General features: G+C 43.3%; 2 non-coding genes across 2 annotated transcripts; both read left to right on the top strand.

Moving 5' to 3' along the window:
• Window positions 1–279: 279 nt before the first annotated feature.
• On the top strand, window positions 280–352 carry TRNAR-CCU. Its single transcript has one exon. It is a non-coding gene; the product is annotated as a tRNA-Arg (tRNA).
• Window positions 353–2,499: 2,147 nt separating this feature from the next.
• Window positions 2,500–2,572, top strand: TRNAR-CCU. The gene has a single exon. It is a non-coding gene; the product is annotated as a tRNA-Arg (tRNA).
• The last annotated feature ends 21,383 nt before the right edge of the window (window positions 2,573–23,955 follow it).

Here is a 23,955-nt window from a genome sequence, read left to right as displayed (position 1 = left end):
GGTAACATATTGATTAGCTGTTTGCCTCTGAAAAGGCAGATTCTCTACTCATTATGACACACACCTGGAATGTTGATTCATGCCAACTTTCTTGTTGTGCCTGTCTCTGCAGCCAAGTTCAGTTTCTCTGATAGGGTTGATGTAAGGGAATTTGGCTTATTACAATAAGAGCGTCATGGCTCTGATGCTGAAGAAGAAGAGTGTGAAAAGTCTAAGGTAGGACAGAAATGTTGCCTCTTCTGCTTACCAGGAGGTTTAAAAATAAACCCTGACTGTCTGGCCCCAGTGGCCTAATGGATAAGGCACTGGCCTCCTAAGCCAGGGATTGTGGGTTCAAGTCCCACCTGGGGTGGCTTGAAGAGACCTTGCTTTGGATTACAAGGTTACCACAGCTTTTCTTGCATCAGAAGAAACACTTTAGAGGCAGAAGAATAAACCTGATCCCTCTCTAGAACGCACATAACCATGGTAGAGATGTTGGGGATGAGACGAAGTCAAACCAGTTAAAAGCTGAAAAAACAAAAACAACTGCTGAGAATTCATTGGTGCAAACTGCAGCTTCCCGCTGCTTTCATGACCATGAGGAGCAAACTAGGGAAGCAATTTTATGCAGAGGTGACAGTCCATGCATGGAAGTGGCACCCAGAGTAGTTGGTTGAGGAAAATAGGTTAAATGATTTCCAGAAATTATTGGAGAAGGGAAGGAGGGGAAAAATGGCAAGAGGTGGGTGGCATGTGATAGACAACCCAATGTAAGATCCTGCCATTTTTGCTACACTAGACTAACAAGGCTATACCCCAAGATGGTGGAAGAAATTCCTGTCTTAATATTTTGTAGGAAAGGGAATTTCAACTACTCTATTCTTATAAACCTCACCTTTAGTAATAGTATCCCTAACTTTCTTAGTATATATTGATTTAGGTGAAGAATTGGAAGGGAGCCTTGATCTCTTTTTCCCCCAAGAAATTCAATGCTTTTTGGCGTCTCTGAGTTTGGAAGGTCTTTCGTCCCTTAGCACTGTAGGAAGCACTACCATGTATTGCAAAGTGAAGAGTAGTTTGACTTTCGACAAGTGGAGTTTCTGGGCACTCTAATCTGTATGTTGAATCTTCATTCACAGTGCCTTTTTTTCTGGCTGGCTCTGCAGCAAACCTCTATCTTCTATAATTGTACACGTGAACAGCATTCTGACACACAGTACAAGTATATTTCAACTTTTCACATCCTCTTCCTTACCGTAACTTACCATGTTTCCCTAACTGAATCAAGCTCATCCTTCATGTCTCGGTTAAGCTTATATCCGGTATTTTTGTATAGAGAAGCAGATCAACTACTTCGCTTTTATGCCACACAGTCTCTAGCACTTTAGGAAATGCTTTTCAGAAACATGTACACTGTATTTCATAAGATTACTAAGCAGCGCAACACTGATAGACCTGGGTAGAGGCAAAGCCCCAGTGGTGCAGAAATAGAATCAGAAGAATCAGGAAGTGTCGCGGTGGTGTCCCGCACACATCCCCTGGGAGTTAAAGTGGGTATAGGTGCTCATGTGACCCCAGTGGTCTAATAGACAAGGTACTGGTTTTCTAAACTTGAGACTATTACAAGTCCCACCTGGCATGGGTTTTTTCTTGTAGGCAACTCTTGATTTCAGCCACTCTATGACTTGCAGGTCATTGAGAGTATCCAAAGAGACAAACATAGTGCAGGTCCACAAATATAAACCTAATGAGATGAGCTGAGAGTGATTACCTTAGAAAAGATTTGGGCTAGGGGGGGAAATTTCAGAGGAATACTTAATGTAACTCAAAAACGAATATTTTGGAGAAGAGAACTTCTCCAAGAGGTTATCATATGAGGATGAAGAAGACAGACACTGGAGTAGATTCAGGAAGGGTGCAAAATACATGAAACAGGTCTTCAGATCATTGATAGCTGGAAAACACAGCAAAGGAATTAATAGGGATTTGGTCTGGAATAGGAACATTGGAGAAGAGATACTTGTTAAAAAGTAAGCCATCCTTCACCAGCCGATATTTAATTCCAAATTATGTTTGAAATATTGGCCAAACTTGCCTGTGATATACAGTGCAGCTAGAAAATATGGTAGGATAAATGCACCTTGGCATCCCCACCTGCCCAAAAAATGAGTGTTTGGATGCTTCCTATAGGTGAACACTAAATACCTGCTGATGTGTTGTAGCAGTAATGACTGCAGGTAACATATTGATTAGCTGTTTGCCTCTGAAAAGGCAGATTCTCTAGGCATTATGACACACACCTGGAATGTTGATTCATGCCAACTTTCTTGTTGTGCCTGTCTCTGCAGCTAAGTTCAGTTTCTCTGATAGGGTTGATGTAAGGGAATTTGGCTTATTACAATAAGAGCGTCATGGCTCCTGATGCTGAAGATGAAGAGTGTGAAAAGTCTAAGGTAGGACAGAAATATTGCCTCTTCTGCTTACAAGGAGTTTTAAAAATAAGAACATACCTGTCTGGCCCCAGTGGCCTAATGGATAAGACACTGGCTTCCTAAGCCAGGGATTGTGGGTTCAAGTACCACCTGGGGTGGCTTGAAGAGACCGTGCTTTGAATTACAAGGTTACCACAGCTTTTCTTGCATCAGAAGAAACACTTTAGAGGCAGAAGAATAAACCTGATCCCTCTCTAGAACGCACATAACCATGGTAGAGATGTGGGGGATGAGACAGAAGACAAATCAGTAAAAGCTGAAATAACAAAAACAACAGCTGAGAATTCATTGGTGCAAACTGCAGCTTCCCTCTGCTTTCATGACCACGAGGAGCAAAGTAGGGAAGCAATTATATGCAGAGGTGGCAGTCCATGCATGGAAGTGGCACCCAGAGTAGTTGGTTGAGGAAAATAGGTTAAATGATTTCCAGAAATTATTGGAGAAGGGAAGGAGGGGAAAAATGGCAAGAGGTGGGTGGCATGTGATAGACAACCCAATGTAAGATGAACCTAGGATCCTGCCATTTTTGCTACACTACACTAACAAGGCTACACCCCGAGACGGTGAAAGAAATTCCTGTCTTAAAAAATTGTAGGAAAGGGATTTTCAACTACTCTATTCTTATAAACCTCACCTTTAGTAATAGTATCCCTAACTTTCTTAGGATATATTGATTTAGGTGAAGAATTGGAAGGGAGCCTTGATCTCTTTTGCCCCCAAGAAATTCAATGCTTTTAGGCTTCTCTGAGTTTGGAAGGTCTTTCGTCCCTTAGCACTGTAGGAAGCACTACCATTTATTGCAAAGTGAAGAGTAGTTTGACTTTCGACAGGTGGAGTTTCTGGGCACTCTAATCTGTATGTTGAATCTTCATTCACAGTGCCTTTATTTTTCTGGCTGGCTCTGCAGCAAATTTCTATCTTCTATAATTGTACACGTGAACAGCATTCTGACACACAGTACAAGTATATTTCAACTTTTCACATCCTCTTCCTCACCGTACCTTACCATGTTTCCCTAACTGAATCAAGCTCATCCTTCATGTCTCGGTTAAGCTTATATCTGGTATTTTTGAATAGAGAAGCAGATCAACTACTTCGCTTTTATGCCACACAGTCTCTAGCACTTTAGGAAATGCTTTTCAGAAACAGTCATGTACACTGTATTTCGTAAGTTTACTAAGTAGCGCATCACTGATAGACCTGGGTAGAGGCAAAGTCCCCAGTGGTGCAGAAATAGAATCAGAAGAATCAGGAAGTGTCACGGTGGTGTCCCGCACACATCCCCTGGGAGTTAAAGTGGGTATAGGTGCTCATGTGACCCCAGTGGTCTAATAGACAAGGTACTGGTTTTCTAAACTTGAGACTACTACTTCAAGTCCCACCTGGGATGGTTTTTTCCTTGTAGGCAACTCTTGTTTTCAGCCACTCTATGACTTGCAGGTCATTGAGAGTATCCAAAGAGTCAAACATAGTGCAGGTCGACAAATATAAACCTAATGAGATGAGCTGAGATTGATTACCTTAGAAAAGATTTGGGCTAGGGGGGGGGGGGAAATTTCAGAGGAATACTTAATGTAACTCAAAAAAAGAATATTTTGGAGAAGAGAACATTTTCCAAGAGGTTATCATATGAGGATGAAGAAGACCGACACTGGAGTAAATTCAGGAAGGGTGCAGAATACATGAAACAGGTCTTCAGAGCATTGATAGCTGGAAAACACAGCAAAGGAATTAATAGGGAATTGTTCTGGAATAGGAACATTGGAGAAGAGATACTTGTTAGGGATGTGAATCGTTGGAGTGCAGATACAAGACAAATGCCCCCGATTTATCGTCAGGGGCATTTGTATTGTATCGTTAAATAGGCCGCGAGAAAACCGGCACACCAAAAAAACCCTAAAACCCACCCCGAACCTTTAAAAGAAATCCCCCACCCTCACGAACCCCCCCAAAATGTTTTAAATTACCTGGGGTCCAGTGGGGGGGTCCCGACGTGATCTCCCTCTCTCTCTCTCTCTCTCTGGCCATGGCTGCGTTGAGAAATGGCGCCGTTGGCCCTTTGCCCTTATCATGTGACAGGGCCAAAGTAGCGCCGGCGCCATTTTGTTTCCTTGCTCCTGACGTCACGCCTGCTGGAGATCGCCCCCAGACCCCTGCTGGACCCCCAGGGACTTTTGGCCAGCTTTGGGTGGCTGCTGACCCCCACAAGACTTGCCAAAAGTCCAGCGGGGATCCGGGAGCGACCTCCTGCACTCGGGCCGTATTGCCAATCTTCAAAATGGCGCCGGCGCTACCTTTGCCCTCACTATGTCATATGGGCAACCGTCGCCCGTATGACATGACCAATTCCGGTTCCGATTCACATCTCTAAAAAATACTATCTTGGAAACCCAGAACAAATGTATTCCACATATTAGAAATGGTGGAAGGAAGTCTAAATGACTACTGGCATGGTTAAAAGATAAAGTGAGAGAGGCTACAATATCTAAAAGAACATCTTTCAAGAAATGGAAAAGCGATCCGAATGAAGAAAACAGGAAACAGTATATGCACTGGCAAATTAGATGCAAAGCACTGAAAAGGAAGGCTAAAAGAAAATTTGAAAAGAAGCTTGTCATGGAAGCAAAAACTCAAAATAAAAACTTTTTCAGGTACATTTGAAGTAAAAAGCCTGCGAGGGAGTCAGTTGGATTATTGGATGATCAAGTGGTAAAAGGGGCACTTAGGGATGACAAAACCAAAGCAGAGAGACTAAATTAATTCTTTGCTTCAGTATTCACTGAGGAAGATGTAAGAGAGATACATATGCCAGAACTTATATTCAAAGAACATGATTCAGAGGAAATGAACCAAATCTCATTGAACCTCAAAGATATACTAGGACAAATTGAAAAACTAGAGTAGCAAATCACCTGACTAGATGGTATTCATCCCAGAATGCTGAAAGAACTGAGAAATGAAATTGCAGACCTGCTATTCGAAATTTGTAAACTATCATTAACATCGTCTATGGTACCTGAAGACTGAAAGATTGTCAATGTAATGCTAATTTTTTAAAAAGTGATCAAGGGTGATCCAGGAAATTACAGATCAGTGAGTCTGATGTACATGCCAGACCAAATAGTAGAAACTATCATAAAAACAAAATACCGAACATGAATATAGGCATAGTTTAATGGGACAAAACCAACATGGATTAAGCCAAGGGAAGTCTTGCCTCAATAATCTGCTACATATTTTGAGAGTGTAAACAAACATGTGGATAAAGATGGGCAGTTGATATATGTTGTGCTGGTGGTGGACCCTTGGCCTGAGGTGGGGTTGATGCTACCCATAGGACAAGCCCTATGGGCCCCCACTGTCAGGAGGTGGAGCAGACTAGGAGACAGAGGCCAACTGGAGCTTCGCCAGTACCAGCCCTCGTTCCACGCAGGTTGAGCACTTGGGTGCTGGGACCAGCTGATCTTAGGCGGCCCTCCATGTGACGTCTCCCAGTAGATGAAAAACAAGGGTTTGCCAGGGACATACAGAGGTATCATAGGACCGAGATCGGTCTGGACAAGGCAGGGATCCAGAGACCCGGACGCCGACAGGAACAGGCCAAGACAGGAGGCTCCCAGATAGCAATAGGCTGAAGCCCGAAAGGCCAAGTCCGAGGGATACCGTAGTCAAGATTAAGGCAAGCTGGAGTTGGGGCAGCTAGCTGAGCTAGCATGGTACCAATGTCAAAGCCAGAGGATCAGTCCAAGCGTACTCCAACAAAGCAGGGGTCAAAGCCATAGGATCAGTCCAAGGAAACAAGGAGGAGACCAAGGAACAATCAGAAGCAGGAACCAGGAACAAAGTCAGGAGCAGGAACCAGGAACAGAGTTAGGAGCAGGAACCAGGAACGATGGGCAACGAGCACATGAGCAATCGTGGAGAACTGTTGCCAAGGCAGGGAACAAGAGGCTGGGCCCTGCCTTAAATACTAATGCCCAGTGATGTCATCATCCAGGGCCGCGGGCTATTTTACCGCCGCGGCCCCTTTAAAAGGACGGGAGTCGAGCACATGCGCACCTAAACTGGGGCCCAGAGGAGGCAGGACAGCGGCGTTTCTCCACTGCCCACGTGGGGAAACCCGCCGGGCACAGAGAGGAGGCTGCAGGTGTTCGAGGGTAGAGGCGGCTGCCCGCCACAGCGAGCGAAAGTGATCTGAGACTGGCAGCTGGGTTCCCGGGGTCATAACAGTAACCCCCCCCCCCCCCCCCCCTTTAGTCTACCCTCTTGGAGGCCTGTGTTTTTCCCGGATGGGTACGATGGAACTGGAGGAGGAGTCCCTTGGTGATGGAATCAACACAAATGTACTTTAAAATCCCCCTGCTTACGTGGTGGAAGTGGCATTTGCTCACACAGAAGCACACCCAATTAGAATTGCACGCACATGTGAGCATGGTCAAGCTATTTTACAACATGGGTGCATATACACGTGTATGTTACAAAGGGGCCACATCCCTGGGCCCGGGCTGACGAACGAGCTCATATGCGCACCCACATGCCGGTTTAAAAGTTACTGACTTTGTGTGTAAACGTTTTTGAAAATCAGACCCAAAGTTTCTGGTGAATACACACATCCACTTCACCCAAATATGGCTGATTTAGGCATTAACTCTATTTTTACCTGTGTAAAATGATGTCTACATTTCTGAAAATTTACTCCAGAGGGTATCACCTGCAATTATCTTGCTAATCTTCATTTATGTGAGTCTTCCATTCCAAGAAATTATGCCTCCTGCACAAGCCAGGAGAAACTGGATCTTTTAAAATGCAAATCTGAAATCAAATACTACTCGTATCCCTGATTACTCTTAAATATTCCAACAGAAAATTGCTTATCAAATCAACTACCTTACATTCAAATGAGGATGCTAAATGTTCACCATTACAAGGGGCACCTTTAGAACATAAGAATAAAAGGCTGTCATACTGGGTCAGATCAAGGGTCCATCAAGCCCAGTATCCTGTTTCTAACAGTGGCCAAGCCAGGTCACAAGTACCTTGAAGGATCCCAAGGTCCTGTTTGTGTCCTGCGAATGCTGCAAACTGGAATGTGATTTCTTTCTAATTATTCACAGAATTTACTTGCATATGCTCTTACAATATGCATAGATAATTAACCAAGGTTATGTTTTATATAGCAAGGGTCATTTTATAACAACTCTTGTTAACTTCTAAATTGCCAAAATCATTGAGCCAAATTTTAAAAGGTGCGCGCGGGCATAGATTTGTTCGCACAACCCGGCACGAACAAATCTATGCCCAATTTTATAACATGCGCACGCTGCCGCGCGCATGTTATAAAATCCAGGGCTGATGCACGCAAGGGGGTGCACAATTGTGCAACTTGCACGCGCCGAGCCGTGCAGGCTGCCTCGGAGGGAACTTTTCTACAGCTCCCCTCCACCTTCCCCTCCCTTCCCCTATCTAACCCACCTCCCAGCCCTAACTAGATCCCACACCTACCTTTGTTTCAGAAGTTACGCCTGCCCAAGGCAGGCGTAACTTGCGTGCACCGGCGCACCATCCCCCGGCACAGGCCACTGTGTCAGAGGATTCAGGACCGCCCCAGACTGCCCTCGCACCGCCCCCATGCCCCTGGACCCGCCCCCGGACCTGCCCCCTGACCCCCGGACCCGCCCCTGGACCGCCGCCATGCCCCAGGACCTGCCCTCTTCCCGCCCCTTTTTCGAAGCCCTGAGACATACGCACGTCCCGGGGCTTGCACGCGCCACCGAGCCTATGCAAAATAGGCTCCGCGTGTGCAGGGGCAGATTTTCTCGGGTTACGCACGTATCTTACGTGCATAGCCTTTGAAAGTCTACTCCATTATGTTTTGAAATTTTTCAAAACAAACTTAAATGTACAAGTTCACCTTGGAAATTATTCCTAATAATGCCCACACTCACCCACGCCAAGCTTGTGTGGGTTAATTTATGTATATACTATTTTAAAATCGAAATTATGTGTGGAAATCTCAACTCTGCCTTGCAGAATTACATTTTTGTGTATTTGTATATAAAAGTTTATATGAAATCATGTTGCACATGTAACTTTTATATGCACAAACTCCAGGCTATTTTATAAGAAACCATCTATTCACATTAGAAATGTGCAGTTGTACATCCATTCATTTGATTCGTTTCTCCATAGTTCGCAGCTGAGTACATATCTAACAAGTAGATGAATGGATGCAAAAAAATGAATGGTGTGCATGGATGTGGGCACCCTTATTAAGTGCACACAATTTGTTTTGTGTGCCCGCATCCATTCATTAGATACACCCTTAACGGTGAAACAAATCAAATGGAAGGATGCATGAATACACATCCCTAAATAAACCTGTGGTTTATCTATGTGTTTATTTATTTATTTAGCATTTTTTATATACCGAAGTTCTAGTAACAATGTTACTAATCACTTCAATCTCAAACATACATGCACAAGCAATAGTGCATGAATTAATTTGCTTGTATAAAAAGGGGTTGTTAGAGGTGGGCCAGGGGGTCTTCTAAGACGGCACCAGCATTTACACATATAAGGTGCTATTTTAAAACTGCAGATGTGACATGGGTTACTTACACATATTTACACCTGCTAATTATCAGGTGTAAGTCAGAATATAATTCTTTCTAGGCAAATGCTGACTGGGAGAGGGGTCTGGGTAAACTGGGGGGAGTGCAGGCTGAAGAACCAGGGGGTTCTTAATGACCTAGAGATAGACTGGGCAAACTGGTGGACTAATTGGTTTAACTTTAATTTCCTTCATGCACATGTTATAACATTTGATCATTTATACACAGAAAAGATGATGTGCAAACATGTTGTCGCTTAAACATACACATATGTTATATAGTGTGCACATATTTTCATGTATAACATACTTGTGCATATGCCCATATAGCTGCGTATATACGCACTCATGCATGTTTTAAAATTTGCCTCCCTATGTTTAATTTAATATTTATTTTGGTTTGGCAAATGAGTTAAACTCATATCTGCCTACTTAATAGTAGGACTATATTTTTTGAAATAAATATCACGATGGGGTATAAACTGGCAAATAACGAGCCATCCCAAACTAATATGGATGCATTTTAATATCTTCTTACACTGCTCCCCGTGCTCATTCATGCAACTTTTTTCTTCTTTCAGCACCACTGCTACTGCATCAACACGTTACCTAAATAACTGTAATTAAGCTTTCTCTCCAGTTGCTGATTACGGCATGCTGATGAATATTCCCATTGGATTTAACTAGCTCTTTCAAAACAGCTACAATAATCATCTCATATTTATAATGTATTTTTTTTTCTAAAGACCTGTTAAATAATCTAAAATGTAAATTGTACAGGCCGTTGATTATTGCAATCTAAAGTTCAACAGGAGCTTAATCAAAAAGGTTTAAGTATCACATCACTCATATCTGATAAGCAATATGGCAAGATATATGTCTTAGGCAAGAAGTATATTTGCTTTTTTTTTTTTTTCCTTTGATCCCTGGACCAAGATAAGCTTTCCATAAAGGTCTTATTTCTCAGCTGAAATAATCTATAGCATTTTTTATCATCCCAAACTGACTTTTTCTTAAAAAGAGCAGGCAATTACCATATTGGTTAAGAGATATAAAAAATGACTAAGAAGCAGCTGAAAACGTAACAGGCGTAGCAGAGCTGAAGCAGGACAGAGCGCTGCCCTTGGGCTAGACCTGTAAAGGTTTGAGGCCTTCTAACTCTTATTTACTTTTGGCATGCAATTATGCCCCTCTCCTCTCAGCCCCTTAAAAGTTCAGGAATGCCTGGGCTGGCTGGAAGCCTATTTTACATAGTTGCTCTTCAACAGCCTGAGAGATTAACCCTTGCATTAAGCATGGAGGGAGACTGAGAAACAGTAGAAGACAGAGCAAAGAGAAGGTGAAAAGGCAGTAGATACAGAGAGTGGTTAGAAATTAAAAGGGCTTTGTAGCCACTGCCATGAAGACCCACATATAATAGGGCAAGGGGCGGGGCTGAGGGCTGGCCACAGGCTCACCCATGGTAACCTTCCCCTCTGACCTCACCCCTCAAAAACCTTCAGTTCTGGCTACACCCTTGAGGTGTACTAACATGTTCTACCACATGCTTAAAGCACAAGTGTAGAATAAAGTGGTAAGTAAACCCTAATGAACTAAAAATAATGAAAAATAGAAACTGTGGAACAAAAATAAACTTTAACCTGAAACTCTTAATAAACTTCTACATTATAACATACATTAAAGACATTTTCAGTATTCAAACACTCATATCTGCAACTATAGCCAACTTGGAATGCTGAATATAGCTCTGGAGACCGCATCTTCAAATGAATATAAACCATTTGGAGTTGGTACAGAGGGTGGTGGCTATTAAAACAATTGCTGGTCTTTGTTCTAAAGCATATGGAGATAGACTTAAAGATCTAAACATATATATCCTAGAGAGAAGGTAGGATAAAGGAGATATGATAGAGACTTTTAAATACCTCCAATGTTTTAATGCAGAAAAGGGACTCTTTCAAAGGGATGAAGGCTCTAGCATCAGCAGTCATGGGATAAGGTTGAAAGAGGGTAGATTCTGGAGTAATCTAAGGAAATATTTCTTTACTGAGAGGATGGTGGATGCATGCAACAGCCTCCCTGTAGAATTGGTAGAGACAAGGACAGTATCTGAATTCAAGAAGGCATGGGATAATCACAAAGGATCTCTAAAGGATTGGTAGGGTTTGTAAAGCTGAATAGCAGGTGTGGATGGGCAGACTGGAGACATTACTGCAATCCTCACTAACCTCAGGGCCAAAATATGCAGTGAAGAATCCTGTAATGGTCTTTTTCTGCCATCATGTTTCTATGTTTCTCACTCAGTGAGAGAACTATTCCAGACTAGAGATGTGAATCGGAACTGGAATCGGTTCTGATTCCGGTTCCGATTCACATCGTGGTTTTTTTTTTCGTCCGGCCCGATCACGGTTTTGTTTATCGGCTGCGCCCGAGCCGATAAACAAAAAACCCACCCCGACCCTTTAAAACGAATCCCTTAGCTTCCCCCACCCTCCCGACTCCCCCAAAAACGTTTTACAGGTACTTGGTGGTCCAGTGGGGGTCCTGGGAGCGATCTCTTGCTCTCAGCCGTCGGCTGCCACTAATAAAAATGGCGCCGATGGCCTTTGCCCTTACCATGTGACAGGGTATCCGTGCCATTGGCCGGCCCCTGTCACATGGTAGGAGCACTGGATGGCCCGTGCCATTTTTAAAGATGGCGCCGGCCATCCAGGATAGGATGTCACAGGATAGGAGCAATAGATGGCTGACGCCATCTTGTGTTCCTACCATGTGAAAGGGGCTGACCAATGGCACCGGTAGCCCCTGTGATATAGTAAGGGCAAAGGCTATCGGCACCATTTTGATTACTGGCAGCCAATGGCCTACTTTACTTTCATGCATAAAATATATGGGCGTATATTTTTAAAGTAGGAGAATTATGCGTATTTTCAATGGTTGCATGTATTTGCATGTATGTTGCAGGGTAGAGCTACTCATATTTTATAAAATATTATGGTAAAACTATATGCAGCTATATATATTTATACATGGCATTGTGCAGAGTTGTTTGAAAGTTATTATCCCTGCTATCACCTATGAACATATGGTTATAAATTCCAAAGTATAAACAGTAGCCGTTACCTACAATATGTATTAAATTTTCATGGCATTGTATTGCGACATTAAACTGCTGTAAGATGCTTGGAACATTTTGTGCTGGAAATGTGTGATATAAACGATGATGATGATGAGGTTGATGATGATTACTGCTGCTGCCTGCTGATCCATGGCTTCTTGGGCCCAAGGAAGACTGGTGGAGAAGATAATTAGTTTATTGCGAGACTGCAGCATTCATCTGTGATGCAAAACAGCAGAGAAGAGGCAGTGGGAAACTCTGATTTTGCAGCCCGCAAGGCTGAAATGCAGCAAATTGATGATTAATCCCATGTCTTCCATGTTGTGTTATAACTTTCTTAAGTTTCCTTATCCAAATTGAGCACATTTTCATGGTATAACTGATCCAAAAACCAAGCTAACAACACAAAATTGGTGACCTAAAATAAGATTTAACAATAAAAATAAAAGCCACCCAGAGATTCAGAGTGAATGCAAGCCCTGCTTTCCTCTCTACTTTCTGCTGGAGTCTGAGCTTTTAGAGATGGAAGCTTCCTTGTTAAGAAGCAGGGGAGGTGGGCAGTGGATAAACCACTGAGAATAGTGGCATTGAAACATAAACACAAGATTTTGTTTACAAAGTTTAATGTCAATCTGCTGAAGGAAATGTCATAATCATTAGGGATGTGAATCGTGTCCTCGATCGTCTTAATGATCGATTTCGGCTGGGAGGGGGAGGGAATCGTATTGTTGCCGTTTGGGGGGGTAAAATATCGTGAAAAATCGTTAAAAATCGTTTAAAAATCGAAAAATCGAAAAATCGAAAAACCGGCACATTAAAACCCCCTAAAACCCACCCCCGACCCTTTAAATTAAATCCCCCACCCTCCCGAACCCCCCCCCCAAATAACTTAAATAACCTGCGGGTCCAGCGGCGGTCCGGAACGGCAGCGGTCCGGAATGGGCTCCTGCTCCTGAATCTTGTCGTCTTCAGCCGGCGCCATTTTCCAAAATGGCGCCGAAAAATGGCGGCGGCCATAGACGAAAAAGATTGGACGGCAGGAGGTCCTTCCGGACCCCTGCTGGACTTTTGGCAAGTCTCGTGGGGGTCAGGAGGCCCCCCACAAGCTGGCCAAAAGTTCCTGGAGGTCCAGCGGGGTCAGGGAGCGATTTCCCGCCGCGAATCGTTTTCGTACGGAAAATGGCGCCGGCAGGAGATCGACTGCAGGAGGTCGTTCAGCGAGGGTTCCGGCGCCTCGCTGAACAACCTCCTGCAGTCGATCTCCTGCCAGCGCCATTTTCCGTACGAAAACGATTCGCGGCGGGAAATCGCTCCCTGACCCCCGCTGGACCTCCAGGAACTTTTGGCCAGCTTGTGGGGGGCCTCCTGACCCCCACGAGACTTGCCAAAAGTCCAGCGGGGGTCCGGAAGGACCTCCTGCCGTCCAATCTTTTTCGTCTATGGCCGCCGCCATTTTTCGGCGCCATTTTGGAAAATGACGCCGGCTGAAGACGACAAGATTCAGGAGCAGGAGCCCGTTCCGGACCGCTGCCGTTCCGGACCGCCGCTGGACCCGCAGGTTATTTAAGTTATTGGGGGGGGGGGTTCGGGAGGGTGGGGGATTTAATTTAAAGGGTCGGGGGTGGGTTTTAGGGGGGTTTAGTGTGCCGGCTCACGATTCTAACGATTTATAACGATAAATCGTTAGAATCTGTATTGTATTGTGTTCCATAACGGTTTAAGACGATATTAAAATTATCGGACGATAATTTTAATCGTCCTAAAACGATTCACATCCCTAATAATCATCCCCATGGATGAATCTGCTGTGTACTCATCACCCCTCCAGGTCCCGCTGACTATTTCATAGAGAGGCCTGCTTGATGTACCCTCGAACCGCTCAGCCAGGCTCTGTGAGACAAGGGAGAGGTCGTTCTCTATTGTAGCACCCAAGCTATGGCATTCACTAGCAGAATCATTACGATGATGTACTAGTGTCGTCTTTTAAAAAAAAATGCTGGAAAGGTGACTATAAAGTTGGCCTTTTCTGATATTTAAGTGAATTGGGCTGTACACTGCTATCATTTTACTGTTTTACACACCCTATTTTTATTTGTTTTAATCTGTCTCGAGTTTATCATTTTATGCATTTCATTGTTTATTTTAAAACTTTTGTCTTGTGTTTTAATGTTATTTCAATTATATATGTTTTAATTTTTAATCCGCCTAACACTGTAGTAATTGGGCAGCGTATAAGAACTCTAAATAAATAAATAAATAAATAAATAAATACATAAATAAATTTAATTCTGTTTTCCTTATGAACTTTTAAAGAAACTCTTCTTCTTTTTCTTGCAGTGGAAGCTTCTATTCTCCACTTTCAGGAACACAGAAACCAGGACATAATCCCTGCGGTCCTGCAAACATCCAAGTGGTTGACTCTACTCTGCAAACAACAGAATTTGCCATTTGGTGAAATTCTGATTGAACTTTTCACTTCCTTAGACATTGCTCACTCTGGGATATTGATATCTTATGCCTTAGTTGTTAGTATAATCATGGTGCCTAAAGTTTGCCTACAATACTTTTTATAAGAACATAAGAAATTGCCGTGCTGGGACAGAACAAGGGTCCATCAAGCCCAGCATCCTGTTTCCAACAGAGGCCAAACCAGGCTACAAGAACCTGGCAAGTACCAAAACACTAAGGGGCGGATTTTCATACTCTGCGAATAGGCCTACTTTTGTTTGCGCTCCAGGCGCAAACAAAAGTACACTGGATTTTAGTAGATACGCGCGGAGCCGCGCGTATCTGCTAAAAACCTGGATCGGTGCACGCAAGGCTATCGATTTTCTATAGCCGGCGCGCGCCGAGCCGCGCAGCCTATCCCCGTTCCCTCCGAGGCCGCTCCGAAATCGGAGCGGCCTAGGAGGGAACTTCCTTTTGCCCTCCCCTCACCTTCCCCTCCCTTCCCCTACCTAACCCACCCACCCGGCCCTGTCTAAGCCCCCCCCTTACCTTTGTCGGGGGATTTACGCCTCCCAGAGGGAGGCGTAAATCCCTGCGCGTCAGCGGGCCTCCTGCGCGCCGGGACGCAACCTGGGGGCGGGTCCGGAGGGCGTGGCCACGCCCCCGGGACGCCCCGGGCCGTAACCACGCCTCCGGGTCCGCCCCCGAAACGCTCCCGGCACGCCCCCTAAACGCCGCGCGGTTCGGGCCCGCCCCCGACACGCCCCCGACACGCCCCCCTCGGAGAACCCCGGGACTTACGCGAGTCCCGGGGCTCTGCGCGCGCCGGTAGGCCTATGTAAAATAGGCTCACCGGCGCGCAGGGTCCTGCTCGCCTAAATCCGCCCGGTTTTGGGCGGATTTAGGCGAGCAGGGCTCTGAAAATCCGCCCCTAAGAAGATTCCATGCTACCATTGCCAGTAATAGCAGAGGCCATTCCCTAAGTCAACTTGATTAGCAGTTAATGGACTTCTCCTCCTTAAGAAGGAGATTTCCATCTTACTTTAAAATTGTCAGAATTCATCATCCCTTTCAGCTCAGCTTTTTCTTGCCTAGCCATTTAGATTTTAACCATCACTATCACTGAATGTAAAGCATTTCTTCCAGATCAGTCCTTTGTCTGCCACAGCTAAGTTCTAGTGACGCTGCATCTGCTTCAAGAGTATCAATATTTTTTAAGGGTTATAAATTTTCCAACTGTCCCCATCTTCAAGTCCCCATCTACAAAATAACACAAAAGTTAAAGCATAAATATGCATTCCCACTCTTGCCAAATTGGTTAGTTATCCTCAGCTCAGTACCATGAGCCGCTTGACAGGTCGACTTGTTTTGGGTTGTCCATGAGTTCTTTTAAAAACATTTTTATGAAAAGAAAAAAGAAGTGGTGACTTTGGAGGCATTGATCCCACCAGGTGTTTTGATGATCATCTGGCTGTTGCATTGTAGAGTTATTGCATTAATCTATTGCCCTATTGATCTATTTTTAAACTGTGTTTTATCAAGGGGTATTTAATTCTTCTGTCCATAATGTTTCTTATTTTTTGTGTTAGGTCTTGTATGATAGTGCTGTGTAATTTTTGTACACATTTCTTCTCCTCTTTGGGTGGTTCTCCAACCAGGGAAGCAGTATGTAAACAGTTTTAATAAAATAAATATAGCTATTATTTTCCCTGGTCAGTAGAGCCTACAGAAGATTAATATGGGTTAAGAGGGGTGTTGTCTGATATGTTCTCACCCACAAATTATGCATAATTGCATCCTACTGCAGGGGATATTGATCTTCCTAGTGATTGTGCTCAGACAGCAAATTCTCTGGCAGCCATTAATTAGTTCTTTTTTTTATATAACTATTTATTTATTAAGATTTTACAAAGAAACTTTCAACACAAGATTTGCAGGAAAATAAGATAATCAGCAGAAATAATAAATAACTTATTCTAAAATAAAAATGATCCTTGATACAAATGCCATAGTGCTAATTGATCTTCTATAAATTTTCTCCAAAACGAGGGGGATTCCAAGAAACAGAGAGAAGATGATAGATATGATTGCATAGCAAAACAATAATAATAAAAGAAAAAGCCAGAAGGAAGGAAATTATGTTGTGACACAAAGCATCCAAAATGCATAGCTACTAACAACATTATCCCTAAATTGTTGCAGAGAAATCCAATTATCAAAAAACTTCTAAGTTGCTTAAGTAAAAAAAAAAAAATACACATATCACACATCATTTAGCTTTAACAAACATTTGCAAGGGCACTGAAGAAAACACCATCCAGGGGCAGACTGACCATTTGCACAATAGGGCAGTGGCCAAGGGCCCACACACTCTCCCCCAGCTTCGGATTAGTGGTTAGGGGTAATTGAGGAGCCAATGACCCTTTATTGCTTGGAGGTTCAGAACACTGTTAGTATGCTTCTGTCACCACCTAAGGGTAACACCTCCTGGCACATCTGTAAAAGTTCTTTATGTCTACTCTGTGTCACTCTACAGAAGTCCAGAAAAAGCTATAAAACAAACTATCCCTAGCTTTAAAGAAAATTCTCCGAAATGAATTCTTATCTAACTCAAAATCAAAAGAAACTGTCCAGTTGGCGTATCAAATTTCAAGAAATGCAGTCAGTTCCAGGCTATCCAAAGTTATTTGTTTACAAACCTCTTGTGCTATGGAGCGTTCTGCATGCTTTTTAGATGGAAGAGAAAAGGCCTTACTCAAAGGAGGCAAAGAGTCTGCAGGATTCTAAACAAATGAGCTTGGGGGTAGTTTGCTTATTGCGGCGGTTACTACCCTAAAGTAATTAAGCCTGATACTTCACTTTGAATGCATATAAAGCATTGCTCTCTGCTTCAACGGCAGGGGGAAATGTGGAAAAGAGGATTTACATTCAGACAACATCCAACAAGGTATTGATCTGTGCAGTCTGGGTAAACAAGCATCGGGGTTACTTGCTTGATAAGACGGTTACTACCCTTAACCATTAAACCTTATGCTTACCTTTGATGCAACTCTAACATTACTCTCTGCATCAATGGCAGAGGGTGGCAGAAAATTTGAATCAAACAGTTACCAACAAGGTCCCTGAACTTGGTGGTTGGTGAAACAGATAAGTATGGGAAAATAAGTGTGGGAGCTTGCTTGGCAGACTGGATGGGCCGATTGGTCTTTTTCTGCCATCATTTCTATGTTTCTATATATCTTTTAAAGCATTCCACTGGACCAGTCATAAGAACATGAGGAAAATTAAGAATCATCAAATTCAGACTAGGCATTCTGTTTTCTATCATCTCCAGCCTATGTCAGATTCCCTGACAAACCTTCCTCTAGATTTATCAAAATGCTATAAGTTTTGCATGGATAGAGAGAGACTCTTCTTTATAAGCCTTTCATAGTAGTCAACTATTTATATCACTATAGGAGGGCCAGCTAGTAACTCAAGGTGAGGTTTTGGTGGTGGTGTAGGATTTTGGGGCCAATTTTATATGCAGAGTGAGATGTACAAACAGCACAGTAGCCCTTAGTGAAGATTTGATGTCATTTGGAGTGAGGAAAGTCAGACTAAGATGAGATTACTTCATTGTTTTCTCGCACTAGCTTGATAGTACCCAGGTAGAGAGTCCATCAAGCTGGGGTGAGAGAACATTGTAGAAATCTCATCTTTGTGAGACTTTCCTGTTGAGATCTGCTCCCCAAGAAAGGAGGAGTTAGCAATCTGTTGTGGGTTCTGCTAGCAGGTTAGCAATCAGTTGGGATTTGCTATGCTATGAGGAGCTAGCAGATGAGAATAGCAGTCTGATAGGATCCCCTCCCCGAAAGGGAGGAGTAACAATCTGTAGTGAACTGCCTCCTATGGGTCTACTAAGGAATGGCAATATGTTATGATGTAGACTGCAGAGTTGGCAATCTGTACCAGTGGAGTACTAGAGATGGTGCTCAGCTGGACAGAAAGTAGATAGGTGAATCCTTGGGCTGATGGCAGATGACAGCGCCCCCAGGAGGGAGTCCTGAGAGGGACCACTGGCTAGGCTGGAGTATGGAAACAGACACATATAGTTCTTTTATTAGATAGGTAGTATAGCCACCAGAGGTGGCAGTAGTGAGCTGGTATGCCCGGCAGGGCTGAAGTCCCTCCGATACTGGATCTGCGATTCCAAGGTTGCTGAGCTGCAAAGAAACTGTAGATAGTGAATAGACAGGGTATACAGAAATACATAGCCAGTTCTAGATGATAACTCACATAAGGTCTTGATAGCTCAGCAGCTGGAAAGGGTTAGGCCCTCAAGGAGTGAGTACCTGGTTCCAGGGAAAGCTCTGAGAGAGCGGTGGTCACTCACAATAATCTGTATCTGGAATAGCTTCTAGTCAATAGAGAATCTTCAGAGTGTTAAGAACATAAGAACATAAGAAAATGCCATACTGGGTCAGACCAAGGGTCCATCAAGCCCAGCATCCTGTTTCCAAAAGTGGCCAATCCAGGCCATAAGAACCTGGCAAGTACTCAAAAACTAAGTCTATTCCATGTTACCATTGCTAATGGCAGTGGCTATTCTCTAAGTGAACTTAATAGCAGGTAATGGACTTCTCCTCCAAGAACTTATCCAATCCTTTTTTAAACACAGCTATACTAACTGCACTAACCACATCCTCTGGCAACAAATTCCAGAGTTTAATTGTGCGTTGAGTAAAAAAGAACTTTCTCCGATTAGTTTTAAATGTGCCCCATGCTAACTTCATGGAGTGCCCCCTAGTCTTTCTACTATCCGAAAGAGTAAATAACCGATTCACATCTACCCATTCTAGACCTCTCATGATTTTAAACATCTCTATCATATCCCCCCTCAGCCTTCTCTTCTCCAAGCTGAAAAGTCCTAATCTCTTTAGTCTTTCCTCATAGGGGAGCTGTTCCATTCCCCTTATCATTTTGGTAGCCCTTCTTTGTACCTTCTCCATCGCAATTATATCTTTTTTGAGATGCAGCGACCAGAATTATACATAGTATTCAAGGTGCGGTCTCACCATGGAGCGATACAGAGGCATTATGACATTTTCCTTTTTATTCACCATTCCCTTTCTAATAATTCCCAACATTCTGTTTGCTTTTTTGACTGCTGCAGCACACTGAACCGACGATTTCAATGTGTTATCCACTAAGACACCTAGATCTCTTTCTTGGGTTGTAGCACCTAATATGGAACCCAACATTGTGTAATTATAGCATGGGTTATTTTTCCCTATATGCATCACCTTGTACTTATCCACATTAAATTTCATCTGCCATTTGGATGCCCAATTTTCCAGTCTCACAAGATCTTCCTGCAATAGGAACATAGGCCCTTGAGGAGCGAGTGCCGGTTCCTATATACCTTCTGAAATAGTAACTCACAAATGTCTGTACATGCAATAGCTTCTGGACAAGGAGAATCTTCAGAGTATTCAGGAACATAGGCCCTCGAAGAGTGAGTACCGGTTCCTATCGGTAGTCTGAAATAATAACTCACAATGTCTGTCTCTTGCGATTGCTTCCAGGTAATAGAGTCTTCAAAGGGTTTAGGAACATAGGCCCTCGAGGAGCAAGTACCGGTTCCTATCTGTAGCCTGAAATAATAACTCACAAAGGTCTGTACCTACGATAGCTTCTGGGCAAGGAGAATCTTCAGAGTGTTCAAGAACATAGGCCCTCGAGGAGCAAGTACCGGTTCCTATCTGTAGTCTGAAATAATAACTCACAATGTCTGTCTCTTGCGATCGCTTCCAGGCAATGGCGAGTCTTCAGAGAGTTTAGCAACATGGGCCCTCGAGGAGCGAGTACCGGTTCCTTTCTGAAATCTGAAATAGAGAAATAGAATGAGGCCCCTGAGGAGTGGGTACCCCTGGTAAGTCTGGAGAGGCAATGTTGCAAGAGTGAAGTGGGTCCGAAGGAAATCCCGCAAGCAATCCTTTGGGTGCAAGTAGTCTTGGACAGCCGAAGCTAGTCCAATCGGAGTCCTTGCTAACTCGATCTGTTAGCAAAAGTAAAGACCTTTTATGTTGGAAGCGGATGAAGTCAACACAGAGGAATGCCCCTGAGGTACGCACCCTTGCTGGTACATACTTCGGAGCTCATCCATGCACGCGCCCTACGTCATCAGGAACATGGCGGATCTGCAGCTTCGAGCTGGCTTGGGGACGCCGGGGAGAAGCGGCATGGAGACGCCGTGGCATCAAGCCGTCCATCAGGCACGGAGGGAGTTGCCACATAGGTAGAGAGGGTGGAGCGAGGGCGAAAGCTGGCACAAACACAACATTTCCTCACTCCAAATGACGTCAAATTGTCACTGAGGTATACTGTGCTGTTTGTACGTCTCATTCTGCATGTAAAACTGGCCCTAAAACCCTACACCACCACCAAAACCTCACCTATTAAGAACAAACATTATGCTATATTGGGTCAGACCAAAGGTCCATCAAGCCCAGTAGCCTGTTTCCAACAGTGGCCAATCCAAGTCACAAGCACCTGGCAAGTACCCAAACATTAGATAAATCACAAGCTACTATTGCTTATTAATTACCATCATAGCAGTTTATGAATTTATCCTCTAGGACAGTGGTTCTCAACCTTTTTTCTGTCGGGACACACCTGATAGATGATTCTTACATGTGTGACACACTGAACACATGACCATCATAAGGCTAAATATAAAAGTACAGTTTGCATCCACAGGAACCCCCCTGACCCACAACTATGGATGCAAAGCAGAATTATGACATTCCCTGTACATCTCACCTTACAAAAAATATATTCTGGTTCTAGTGTCATCTCAGTAACAGCAACACAACCTCCAACTACCAAGCTCAATAGCCCTACTTATGAAAAGACAGCAGTTTATCACTAATGCATTTCCTCTTGAGAAAATACAACAAATAAGACAGATACAGTAAAATACCTCACCTCAGTCACATACACTGAACCGACCTAACATAAACTAATCTGCACACCGTTACATTTGTATTATGAAATGCAAACAGTAACAACCCTATGAAAAGGCAACACTACAAACATTAAATCAGGCACTAAACACCAATACACCTCCTATTATGAAAACAGAACTAGCCAAGCAGCTATAGATCCCAACACTGAAATAATTGATTAACTACACTAATAAGCAGAATAAATGTTTCACAACAACTATGAACAGAATACCGGTAATATCCAACAATTAAAAACTCATAAAAATTATTTAAAATTCTCCAAACACAAATAAAATATTTCAAAACAGCAGACACATCACATAATATTCAGTAATTAAAATGACAATCAAGAAAAATAAACTTGAAAAAAGCCACCTTTACTAACCCCCTCCAGCATCTCTCCTACTCCTCTTCCATGCAAGCAGTAGCACACACCAGGAGCAATAGTGGCTGAAGCTCTGTACTCATGGTCCTCTTCCTTAGTGCCCAAGACCAGTCTCTCTGTCTCTCTCTCACACACACACATACTAGTTACACCCCCATGACCAGTTTCTGTCTTTCACACACCAATCATCTCCCAACCAGTCTTTCTCTTACATACACACCAGTCACTTCCCGATCAGTCTCTCTTTTTCATGCACACACACACACAGGCTTCCCACTTCCATGTTCTATCTTACATATACAGGCTTCTTACTCCCATGCTGTGTTTCACACACACCCAGGTTTCTTACTCATATGCTAGCTCTTGCCACATGCACAGGCTTCTCATTCCCATAATCACTTTCTCTCTCACACACACACATACCCGTCACACTTGCATACCAGTTTCTGTTTCTCGCACACCAATCATCTCCTGAACAATCTTTCTCTTACACACACACACACTCACACCCACCAGTCACCTTCCCGAACAGTCTCTCTCTCATGCACACACACACACATACACACACACACAGGCTTCCCACTCCCATGTTCTATCTTACATATACAGGCTTTTCACTCCCATGCTGTGTCTCACACACACCTGTTTCTCACTCTTATGCTAGCTCTCTCCACATGCACAGGCTCTCTCTACATGGACAGGCTTCTCAACAAGCATATGCCCACCCTACAAAATTGCATTATTCACCTCCACCAAACTACAAATATGCCTGGTCTACTGCCCCCCCCCCCCCCCTCGTCCCGATCACTAGACCACAACTGCTCACCATTAATTTAATTCTTCATGACCAACATCACACAAAACAAACCTACCATCATATTAGGCGACTTCAACATCCACATGGACACAACCCCACACACTACAACATGCCAAACTATAACCAATGCACTCTCAAAGCTGCAACTGAAACAAATTATCAACGCCCCAACACTCAAAGCTGGGCACACCATAGGCCTCATCTTCATCAACACCAAAACATGATTAACTTATGACACTAACATAACCAAAATCCCATGGTCTGATCACCACTTGATTCAATCCAACTTGACCTCCAACTTCAACCTCGCATCAACCCAAAACACCCCAATAATGATCTCATACCATCCACCATTCAACATTGAAACCCTCCAAGAAAAACTAAAATACGAATTAACAAATATAGATATATCCAACTCTGAAATTGCCACAGAGACATGGCTCAACATTACCAAAACCCCACCATCTCAAAGACTATTAGAAACCCACAACATCAGAATCAGTGGTACAATGACAACATCAGATGTGCCAAACATCTACTCAGAAAAAAATAAAAGGCTTGGCGTAAGAACAACTCAACAGCACTACTAACAGACTATCGAAACTCCCTATCTCAATACAAAATTCTCATTAATAACACAAAAAAAATTAACAAGTTCCAACACAACCCAAGAATGCTATGAAAACATCTAACACCCAAAAAACACCAGAATGCAATATCGGAAGCAATGAATTTGCCGAATTCTTTAATAAGAAAATAACAAATCTAATCAACAATAACCTCAACAATAACAACCAAAACATCAAGTTGAATAAAAAAGAAATTCCAAAATGATCTAACTTTGACCCTATATCCACCCTGAAAATACAAACACACATCAGAAAAATGAACCCAGCCAATCATCCTATCAACTGAATACCCATACCAATTCTCAAAACAATAGAAACCACCATCACAAATACCATCAAAGAGATCATTAGCCTATCTCTTTCAGAAGGAAACTACCCCAATTCACTCAAGTCAGCAGTAATCAAGCCTATACTAAAAAGAGATCAACCTTGACCCAAACAACCTCCTAAACTACCGCCCTATATCAAATCTACCACTCATAGCC

Source organism: Rhinatrema bivittatum, chromosome 3 (genome assembly GCF_901001135.1).
Source record: "Rhinatrema bivittatum chromosome 3, aRhiBiv1.1, whole genome shotgun sequence".
Classification (NCBI taxonomy): domain Eukaryota; kingdom Metazoa; phylum Chordata; class Amphibia; order Gymnophiona; family Rhinatrematidae; genus Rhinatrema; species Rhinatrema bivittatum.
Note: the sequence above shows the minus strand (reverse complement) of the source record. Positions and strands in the feature narration are given on the sequence as shown.